The sequence below is a fragment of the Schistocerca gregaria genome, chromosome 2 (assembly GCF_023897955.1).
Source record: "Schistocerca gregaria isolate iqSchGreg1 chromosome 2, iqSchGreg1.2, whole genome shotgun sequence".
Taxonomy (NCBI): Eukaryota; Metazoa; Arthropoda; class Insecta; order Orthoptera; family Acrididae; genus Schistocerca; species Schistocerca gregaria.
The window spans coordinates 88,464,272-88,476,310 of NC_064921.1; the positions used below are offsets into that span (position 1 = coordinate 88,464,272).

At 42.1% G+C, this 12,039-nt stretch overlaps 1 protein-coding gene across 1 annotated transcript in view; it reads left to right on the plus strand.

Annotated features, from left to right (window-relative positions):
* Nucleotides 1-235: 235 nt before the first annotated feature.
* Nucleotides 236-12,039, plus strand: part of LOC126336386 (uncharacterized proline-rich protein-like) — a 141,085-nt gene continuing 129,281 nt past the window's right edge. Inside the window, exon 1 of the mRNA XM_050000009.1 lies at nucleotides 236-425. The gene's annotated coding sequence lies outside the window, so the exon portion shown is untranslated. The remainder of the gene's footprint in view (nucleotides 426-12,039) is intronic.

Consider the following 12,039-nt stretch of genomic DNA (forward strand, 5'->3'; position numbering starts at 1 on the left):
AATGCACGCTGAGGAATTTTCAGTGATTCGCACCGTTCTTCGTCACCAAAACGTGGTACCGGTAGCTAACACCTTGTTTTCAAATCAGGGCGATACTCTTGATGATTACGTGCCTGAGGGTCGTAAACCTTTCATTTGCGGCAAACCAAAGAGTATTCGTATGAAACAGGGAGTACAGAGTAAAGGGGAAAAAACCATTGTTTCACGAATGACATGGCAGCTCTTTGAACTTGTTTAATCACGATTGACTTCGGTGTGGTCCACTGAGATAAATGCTGTTGCATATGCCATTAGCATTATATTTGACATTAACTGACGTGAGCCTGCTGAGTTAGATCTGTGTCATATACCACACATCTTGGACAAACGTCACTCTGACATACCTTCAAGTGACGCGAGGATCCTCTTATCACATCTGTCTTTCGGTAAGTGAAACAACAGCAACATGATATTTCCGCGTTTATATTTGTTGAACAATCTATTTTTTAGTTTACATCAGCTGCATTGTTATCTCTAGATGAATTTTACCCAACTTAAACACGATAACAGCACTGAAAAGCCGGCCGCGGTGATCTCGCGGTTCTAGGCGCGTAGTACGGAACCGTGCGACTGCTACGGACGCAGGTTCGAATCCTGCCTCGGGCATGGATGTGTGTGATGTCCTTAGTTTGGTTAGGTTTAAGTAGTTCTAAGTTCTAGGGGACTAATGACCACAGCAGTTGAGTCCCATATTGCTCAGAGCCATTTGAGGACTGAAAAAATAATTTTCATTGTTTACCAACCTAAGTATGTACACATGTTTGTTTTCCGATAGTCAAGCGCAAATCCACAAATTCAGGACAAATGTAAGCGAAATATTTTGAGGGCAACAGACTTCATTATCACCTATTTTCTGTAACTGTGTATGAGGGAAGGGGCAACCAAATACTTCGTAGTTTGGAGTTGAGGAAGCAGAATTGATGTGGAACCCGTCTGTATTTACTATTGAAGTTAAATGTAGCTTATTTTCTTGTTGGATACTTGTGCACTTTGAAGTGCCTTATTCCTGCACACGCAATATTGAAACGAACGACTCCCAGTTACTATCGACAGTATCATACGTGGATTTTACAAAAATTGGCAGACCTAAATAATTATACATCAGTTTTTTTGCGTTATGGTATATCATGGTCATGAACAAAGACCTCATTGACTGCTATACTTCCTTAATTAATACCTTAATAAATTTAATTTTCGCTATTTTATTGTGATGAAAAGCTTCAAGCAAACCTATTTTCATTCTCTGATTACAGAAAAAAACTTCCATGTAACTAAAGGTACACCCCTTTTTGGAAGTTTCTATTTAGCTGTTTTACAAGTTTTGGGCTTCGGAATTTTTTTCTGTAAAACAGTTGGATGCACAAAGGCGTCTTTTTATTGTCTACTTCACTCTTGTTGCCGCGGTACTGTCAGCTCGCATGCGATCCTTGGCAAACGCAGAGTAATCGCAAGGTTCGACATTTGTATTGCAGGTTCGATGCACAAGAATTTGTTGCTATCATGTTTTGGGATGCCCGGGGTCGAAGCCTGCAGCGTCTCTACTTAACGTTTCCGAAATAGTGTAGATAAATTAATTTGAATTTATACTTCCTAAATAACAAAATCGAATTCTGAAAAGTACCCACTGCGCTCAATACAGATACAAACTCCTTCCTTAACTATTTTCTGGCCTCGAGTCATAAAGTCCTTTGCCTACAAACATTGCAGCAGTTCTGTGATAACGTCAGGAATGTGTTCTATATGAAAGAAACAAGTGTTTCCCATCCAAGAACTAGTTTACCCCAATCAGTTCATTTACTCATTCTAGATTCTTGTTCGTAATGGCAGAGCTACGACGGTCCATAGAAGGCTGATCTCCATAATCGGTATCTTACTTTCGTTGTCGAGATATTTCTCTATATTCGCGTTTGCAGTCATGCACTGATCAGCATACGTATGAGACAGTTGTCTTACTAACTTGTAAGACTATCATACAGTTGGTTTGCGCGAAGTGACACCATTCGATACAACCTTGGTGGTACTGATATTAGCAAAACTTGCTCCTGTTCTCCATCCCCATTTACTCTCTCAAATGATTCTAGCTTCTGGAAAAAAGCCCACGCTATGTTTACATTGAGGCATGCATTTGTTCTGCCCTGTCGTGCAGCTCGAAGACCAAGCGCAGTGTTGAGGACATTCCCCACACTTTGTTCGTACATGTTTCATCTAATTTTTCAAACTCATGAACATGTCCTTTTTCTAAAACGTAACTTGCTAGCAGTTTTAATACACAGTTTTTTTGGGTCCTGTCAGTTATTAGGTGCAGAGCGCATTTGTGTTGGTGTTCATTACTGAGAACGGAAGGTCACGATTTGTCATCGCACAAATTATATTCATATATAGCGTAGTTAATAGGTTAACAAAATATACAGTACCACAAAAATTGTAGTTGCTTTTGACTATTAGAACAGAAGATCAGTCGTCAAAGTCGAGATGAGAATATTGTTAAGTATGAATGATTTATTACTCAACTGGATTATTTGAGATGGGTAGTCAATAATATGATATGATGCACCCTATTACAGAGTTTACTTACTTGACTACACAATCGTGGGCAAAAAATAAGCAAATCAGCAATAACAATATAGTCAATGCACAGACAGTTCTCGCAATGTGCACATATGATGTAAGCAAACTGGTCATATTTCTCATGGAAACACTTTCGTTTATTCCTTCTTCGAAGCAGTACTACACGGGTGTTTGAAATACACTAGGGAAGTCTTTAGTCTAGCTGCACTGAAAAAATGCAAATTTGATTAAGTTGGAGAATCGTGCCGCCGAGGATGGAAATATGCAAACGATTAAAGGCAAAAGAAGTGGCTTCTGCACCACATATTGAAGTCGTTGTCAGGAGATACCATAACTGTATCTGTGATAAATTTCACAAATGTTTTATGTGGACGGAAGATGTCGGCAGGTTGCACAATGCCTGTGCACTTTGCTGGAATCGGCTTGTTGATGAATTCGACGCCTTCAGGAATCGTAGAGTTGTATAATTCGTCATCACTATTGGCTGTACAGGAGTGCACAAAAATAAGGGCTTTTTCTTGCATGCCTGACCACATTTCTTGTTCGAGGAAGACATTTAAATCCCTCTTCATCGTTTTAGGAGATTTGCTAGGAAACGCCTTGATGTTAGGAAAATCTATATTCATAATTGCAGGAAAATGGCCAGTAGGTTTCGATACAAGGACATACAAATGTGGTAGCAGCGTACCATGCATCACAATCCCAGGCATCATCATATAAGAGTGTGCGGTTGCCGGTATGGATTCAACCGCCCCAAAAACATGCTTACTTCCATTCACAGAGAGAATACCTGTCGGGATGGTAACTCTACATCAAATCTTGATTGGTCGGCGTTAATTACTTGATCTTCACAGAGAGAACCTGTCGGGATGGTAACTCTACATCAAATCTTGATTGGTCGGCGTTAATTACTTGATCTAGTAACACACCTTTTGCCTCGACGAGAGACTGATTTCTGTCACGAACTTATGAACTTTTTGCTGAATATCGGCATTCCCTTCAACCAACTACTTGGTTATTTTGCTGCATTTTTCTGTCTCTCTGCTGTAAAATGATCACGTAATTCATGCTCCAGAATTTTTGGGTTTGACGAACGACTTTTGTTTTAGCTTGTAACACACACTTGCTCTTTATTTCCCTTTTCTTTGCTACCACTGTTGTAATTTTCAGGCACGGTGTCATCTCAGTTGCTAATCCAGGACGACACAGACGGGGATAATCAACATTTCCAACCTTTTCCCTAGGTTGTTTTGTCCATATCTCGTACACAACTTCCAGGTATCCTTTTGGGAATTTAGCTCGTTTTCTCGGTGGTGATGGCTTATAAGATAACCCGTTTCTTTCTCTGAAAATCCTCCACATTGCTTCATTCCTCACTGCCTCGGCACTATAAATTTCTTCATATGATTTCTAGTTCAAATGGTTCAAATGGCTCTGAGCACTATGGGACTCAACATCTTAGGTCGTAAGTCCCCTAGAACTTAGAACTACTTAAACCTAACCTAAGGACATCACACACACCCATGCCCGAGGCAGGATTCGAACCTGCGACCGTAGCAGTCCCGCGGTTCTTCTCCTGTAGGTACATCTTCAGCAAGACCAAAGCACTCCACCAACAGTTTCACAATTACTGCTTGTCTCAATGCCCCAGGGTGAAACACTAACTCTGTAAACACATTTCCATGCCACAAAGATAATCTGATCTACTCAAACTGCAAACACAAACGCATGTGGAGTATTGCGACCCCAGCGCTCCTTGCAGAGTGATACGTAAATGGAGGACTTTAGTAGAGAGGGGAAACCTATTGCCCCCCCTTCCATACCCTCCTCTTCCGTCAATAGCGTTGCAGCATAACATTGGGAACCTTACGAAGAGTTTTTTCTTTCTAGCCAGTAACAAAAAATAGTTTTGTTCTATTCTCCGTAACAACTACCGTGACCTTCCCTTGTGTGAACGTTGGCAACAGTAAGCGACGTCTAGTCTCTGTGCGGAACAGAAAACTGATTACTCACTCATTTTGATATGTTATAAAGAAAGAAACAAGGTGGAAAGTAGAGACAACTCCGCTCATCTCGCTTTGGCAAGAAAATTGAGTAGTATGTCCACATAGCTATTAGAGTTCTGTCACATCGTCGTGAATGTACGTGTTCGAACGAAAAAGTTCATCTACTGCTAACGATTCCCTCATATAAGAGAAACCCCTAGTTTTATTCCGGTAGGTGATTGTATACGATAGAACAATCATCACACTGTACCACAAATTTGCACAAGAAGATGAGAGGAATATATATTTTTTAAGAGCAGTGCTGAAACATTTCTGGAGACGGAATAGTGTGTATCCACCGTACTTGGCTAAAACGAACGTACTTTGTAAACAATTTGGTATCATTATTTGTGTTAGATTTATCCTAAAGCTTTATCAAGTTTTGGTGTGCATCTTAATGCAAACAACTCAAAAAGTAACTCACTTAAGTTTGTGTATAATCGCCATTGGCATGTTTCTGATAAGAGACGTATCCTGTGCCGATCAAAATCCTAAATTTGGAATTACATGACTTTATAGCGGGACGGTAAGGGGTTACAAAAGGTTTCTGGGCGTATGCTTTATACAAGACGTGAAAACATGTAGAAAAAGTTCGCAGCCAAACATATTTTTTCGATGTGTGTTGACAGGAGAATACAGCGCTGAATCCTGTTTTGTGAATATTCTTTTGACATCGGTACGCATCTAGGGATGAGCTTGTAATTCACAAACATCAAGTGAAATGCGTAATGATAAAGACTGGATTCGTAGTAGTGGTAGTGGTGGTAATAGTATTAGTAGTAGTAGTAGTAATCATCCGTGGATTACTTATACAATGATAATGGACATATCGTGGTTTTGCAGTTTCAGAACAAATAATTCATACATCCAACCATTTAAATATTTACTGGTCTAGTTCAATGATGGCGGTACAGTTAGTAGGAAACATCCTCGCATTTGAATTAGACCACTGAAAATCTAAATCACGATGGCCGGGTAGAGATCAGAGCCTCTGTCTTCCCGAATTCAAGCCTAGGCTGTTTAAAACAGCGCAACCTCATTAGGTTTATCTCTTGTGCAGCACTTCTGAGAGGTGGATTTCAAATCTTGCTCGACAGTCCTGATTCAGATTTCCCGAGGTTTATGTAATTGCCAAGATGGATTCATAGACAGACCACGTAAGATTCCTTTCAACTCAGTTACAGCAGTGGTCGCCACACTGTGGCCCGAATCGTGGCCCATTTCACAGAAGTTTTGAATGGACGGAAGTACAAAACATCGGCAGGTTTGCACAATGCCTGTTCACTCCACTGGAATCAGCTTCTTGATGAATTCAACGGCTTCAGGAACTGTATCATTCGCCATCTCTACTGGCTGTACAGATGTGCACCAAAAGAAGGGCTTTAGCTTTTCTTGTATATCTGGCCACATTACTTGTTCTACGAAGACATTTAAATTCCTCTTCGTCATATTAGCAGATTTGCCAGCAGGGCTTTAGCTTTTCTTGTATATCTGGCCACATTACTTGTTCTACGAAGACATTTAAATTCCTCTTCGTCATATTAGCAGATTTGCCACCAAATGCCTTGATGCTCGGTAAATTTATATTCATATTTGCAGGAAAATGGCCGGTAGGCTCCTGTGGGTAGGAGGTACCATCCATTTCAATCCCAGGCATTATCATATAAGAGATTTTGGTTACCACTGTGGATCCAACGGCACCAAAAGCGTGCTTACTTCCCTTCACTGCGAGAGGGCGTCTAGATCGTAACTATCCATCAAATCTTGATTGGTCGGTGTTAATTACTTGATCTGGCAACATACGTTTTTCCTCAACGAGAGACCTAATTTCTCTCACGAAGGGATAAGCTTGTTGTTGAATATGGGCATCCCCTTCAATCAACCGCTTGCTAACTTTGTGGGTTATTTTACGACAGACAATCGTATTCTTACGTTTAAATTTCTTTACATTCGATGTGGAAGCTCTGAACTGCAGTGAATTGTTAGTCAGATTTTATAGCGATATACATCTAGCGACTAGCATCCGAATACAAACACGTCAACTAAAGTTATTCATCTTTTGGATCTGCAGCTCTTGTCCTTTATTTCCGCATTTGCAGTTAAATTACAGGATATGGGTTCCGCCTTTTTGCAAAACACAGTTTTTTCTTTTCACCCAAACATGTTTCAGCACATCTGGGCCATCATCAGTGGGTTTTCGTTTATGGAAAGCGTGATTTTTTTTATAGTAACATAGTGCTCACAGCGTTTTGCGAAGTAAAAAGCCCTTTATAAAGAAAGGAAATACACAAAGTACGTTACACCGAAGCGCCAAAGAAACTGGTACAGCCATCCGTATTCAAATACAGAGATATGTTAACAGGCAGAATACGGCGCTGGGGGCGGTAACGCCTGTATAAGTGTGTGGCGCAGTTGTTACATCTGTTACAGCTGCTACAATGACAGGTTACCAACATTTAAATGAGTTTGAACGTGGTGTCATAGTAGGCGCAAGAGCGGTGGGTCACAGCATCTCCGAGGTAGCAATGAATTTTCCCATACGACCATTTCACGAGTGTACCATGAATATCAGGATCCAGTAAAACATCAAATTTCCGACATCGCTGCGGCCGGAAAAAGATCCTGCAAGAACGGCACCAACGACGACTGAAGAGAATCGTTCAACGTGGCAGAAGTGCAACACTTTCGGAAACTGTTGTAGATTTCAATGCTGGGCCATCAACAAGTGTCAGCGTGCAAACCATTCAACGAAACATCAACGATATGGACTTTCGGAGCCGAAGACCCGTGTAACCTTGATGATTGCAAGACACAAATCTTTACGCCTCGCCTGTGCCCGTCAACACTAATATTCGACCGTTGATGAGTGGAAACATGTTGCCTGGTCGGACGAGTCTCGTTTCAAATTTTGACGAGCGGATGGAGACAACCGCATGAATCCATGGATCCTGCGTGTCAGCATGGGACTGTTCAAGCTGGTGAAGACTGTGATGGTGTGAGACGTGTGCAGTTGGCGTGATATGGGACCCATGATACATCTAGATACGACTTTGACATGTGACACGTACTTAAGCATTCTGTCTGATCACCTGCATCCATTCGTGTCTGTTGTGCTATCCGACGGACTTGGGCAATTCCAACAGGACAATGCGACACCCCACACGTCCAGAATTGCTACAGAGTGGCTCCAGGAACACTCTTCTGAGTTTAAACTCTTCCGCTGGCCGCAAAACTCCCCAGACGTGAACATTATCGAACATATCTTGGATACGTAGTAGAGATCTCCAAAATGGTTCAAATGGCTCTGAGCACTATGGGACCTAACAGCTGTGGTCATCAGTCCCCTAGAACTTAGAACTACTTAAACCTAACCAACCTAAGGACATCACACACATCCATGCCCGAGGCAGGATTCGAACCTGCGACCGCAGCAGTCGCTCGGTTCCGGACTGAGCGCCTAGAACCGCGAGACCACCGCGGCCGGCAGAGATCTCCACCCCCTCGTACTCTTACGGATTTATGGACAGTTCTGCAGGATTCTTGGTTTCACTTTCCTCCAGCACTACTTCAGACATTAGTCGAGTTCATGCCAAATCGTGTTGTGGCACTTCTGCATGCTCGTGGGGCCCTACATGATATTAGGCAAGTGTGTCAGTTTCTTTGGCTCTTCAGTGTAATATGTGTATGCAGTGTTCTCGGAATCCAAAAGAAGAAAGATCAGTCACAACAAAACATGACAAGCTTTCAATGTAGGATACCATACAGTCGGTCTTGAAAAACCACATAATGTAAAATCACGTTTTCAATAAACAAAAACCCACTGATGATGGTACAGGGGTGCTGAAACATGTTTGGGCTAAAAGGCGGAACTCATATCCTGTAGTAACGTGAAGAGTTTCTTAAGACTATTGTTTTCCTGTTCAGTAACAAACAAAAATACTTAACTGAGATAGCAATATTTTAAGATATGCTTAATTTAATTGACATTGGTGAATCGGGCCGTAAGTGAAGTGAAGTTGTTCGCTCACTTTAGGGACAAAGGTGTGCGTAGCGCGGCCTCTGTGGTCTTAGAGGATAGGCGACAAGGGGAATGTTTTATTGTTCGTTTTCCATTACTGACATCTGCCGAGCGTGCGCGACTCCCACCGATCAGCTGCCATACCGTAAATTTTGACACATGCATTAATGAATGCGCATTACACAGACGGTCATCTTCGTATGAGGTACTTACTTGTAGCAAGGAATATTCGTTTAATTAACGCTGTTGTAATACAACGCAGTGAGTAGAAGAATACTGAAATAGATTATGAAACATTTGTGATGGTGTCTCTATTCAATAGTGCATTGAGATATAACTACAAATATTATTATTTATCAAAGTCATTCACACATATATTAAAGCCAACATCACTTTACCACGCAATTATACAGGGTGTACATAAAGTCCGGGAACTCTTTCCGTTATGTATTGCACAAGAACTAAACATTATAGACATGTCATACATATTGCATTTTGAACAGAAACTCTGAATTTTTTTTTTTTATGAACATTCGATATGCGAACCATGAGAAAGGTAATCGGAATCTTGCCATACCCGTCCCAGCATGGCGTCGTCGACTGTGGCAGTCGCTTCCGGTATTCTCTGCCGGAGCTCTGTTGCATCACGCGATAAAGGCGGTATATACACCAGATCTTTAATGTGTCCCCAGAGGAAAAAGTCACACGGAGAGATCTGCTGATTGGGAAGGCCATTTCATGAAACAGCTGTCCCCTTCAGTAGCACGGCCATGTTTGCGACTAGCGCTAACTAACGAAATTACCAAATTACGCTGTGGCTGTATACATGAAAAAAAAAAACTTTCAGGGTTTCTCTTCAAAATGACATATGTACGATATCTGCACAATGTTTGGTTCTTGTGCAATAAATAATTGAAAATGCTCCCAGACTTTATGTACATCCTATAGTGTCATAATTGTTAGATGGCTGATGTTAGACGCAGTCTGAAACAGACGACAAAAAACACAGTGTGTTCCGTATTATGCCGACTTTTTACGATCATTACTTGGCGGACGGCGGCCAGTTTATGGTGCCCTAACTATGGCAAGTTTCTTGGGGGCTCGTAACGGTAGTTTATGCATGTTGCCGTTTAATTAGATTTGTACGTATGCGACCTGACGTTCCACGCTACACTGTCAATATTGGCTCTTGAACAAAAAGCTTGACGACCACCGGCCGGAGTGGCCGTGCGGTTCTAGGCGCTACGGTCTGGAGCCGAGCGACCGCTACGATCGCAGGTTCGAATCCTGCCTCGGTCATGGATGTGTGTGATGTCCTTAGGTTAGTTAGGTTTAATTAGTTCTAAGTTCTAAGCGACTGATGACCTCAGAAGTTAAGTCGCATAGTGCTCAGAGCCATTTGAGCCACTGATTTAGACTACTGATCTTTCAAGCTTTCCAAGCAAAATTGATATCTACATAATTTCCATGTTTGGACCCGAATTAATGTCATTTTGCTAGACCTTTTATATCTTCTCTTGCTGGCGGTTTCAGGTAGGTGGAGCACAGATCTCTATTACTGTGTACGATCAGAGCACAGACAGTGAACATGTGAGCTATCTGTAGCACATCTAAACCCACTAAACCAATGAAGTGCATGGCAGAGAGTGCTACCCAATCAGAACCGGTTCAAAAGGTCCCAGGAACAAAGCGGCCGCTTTTAGCGTACGGCAGAGGAGCTTTTTAGCGTACGGCAGAGGAGCTCAAGTGCAGAATTTGTATATAGGGTGGTCCATTGATCGTGACCGGGACAAATATCTCACAAAATAAGCGTGAAACGAAAAAACTACAAAGAACGAAACTCGTTTAGCTTGAAGGGGGAAACCAGATGGCGCTATGGTTGGCCCGCTAGATGGCACTGCCATAGGTCAAACGGATATCAACTGCGTTTTTAAAAATAGGAACCCCCATTTTTATTACATATTTGCGTAGTACGTAAACAAATATGAATGTTTTAGTTGGACCACTTTTTTCGCCTTGTGATAGATGGCGCTGTAATAGTCACAAACATATGGCTCACAATTTTAGACGAACAGTTTGTAACAGGTAGGTATTTTAAATTAAAATACAGAACATAGGTACGTATGAACATTTTATTTCCGTTGTTCCAATGTGATACATGTACCTTTGTGAACTTATCATTTCTGAGAACGCATGCTGTTATAGCGTGATTACCTGTAAATACTACATTAATGCAATAAATGCTCGAAATGATGTCCGTCGACCTCAATGCATTTGGCAATACGTGTAACGACATTCCTCTCAACAGCGAGTAGTACGCATTCCGTAATGTTCGCACATGCATTGACAATGCGCTGACGCATGTTGTCAAGCGTTGTCGGTGAATCACGATAGCAAATATCCTTCAACTTTCCCCACAGAAAGAAATCCGGGGACGTCAGATCCGGTGAACGTGCGGGCCATGTATGGTGCTTCGACGACCAATCCACCTGTCATGTCATGAAAAATGCTACTCAATACCGCTTCAACCGCACGCGAGCTATGTGCCGGACATCCATCATGTTGGAAGTACACGGCCATTCTGTCATGCAGTGAAACATCTTGTAGTAACATCGGTAGAACATTACGTAGGAAATCAGCATACATTGCACCATTTAGATTGTCATTGATAAAATAGGGACCAATTATCATTCCTTCCATAATGCCGCACCTTACATTAACCCGCCAAGGTCGCTGATGTTCCATTTGTCGCAGCCATCGTGGATTTTCCGTTGCCCAATAGTGCATATTATGCCGGTTTACGTTACCGCTGTTGGTGAAAAATGGTTCAAATGGCCCTGAGCACTATGGGACTTAACATCTGAGGTCATCAATCTCCTAGAACTTAGAACTACTTAAATCTAACTAACCTAAGGACATCACACACATCCATGCCCGAGGCAGGATTCGAACCTGCAACCGTAGCAGTCGCACAGTTCTGGACTGAAGCGCCTAGAACCGCTCGGCCACCGCGGCCGGCCGCTGTTGGTGAATGACGCTTCGTCGCTAAATATCTGGCCAGCCCACAACTCTTCTAGAACTGCGTGAACAGGTCGAGCAGCCGTGGAATAACGTACCCCAGGGCAGTATTTGCCGTCTGTATGACTGACTGGATTCTAGAATCAGCGCTTTTATTTGACACCACAGAAGGCTACATTACATACTAATTGGATATGGGTCGATACCTGCTACCTCAGAACCGCTTGTGCTACGGATCTGTAAATGTAATCATTTCATGTACCCCATATGCATTGTTGCGACAATGAATCTTGAATTTTTCTGTGCGAGCCCTGATTTCTCTTATTTTATCGTGATGATCATTTCTCCCTA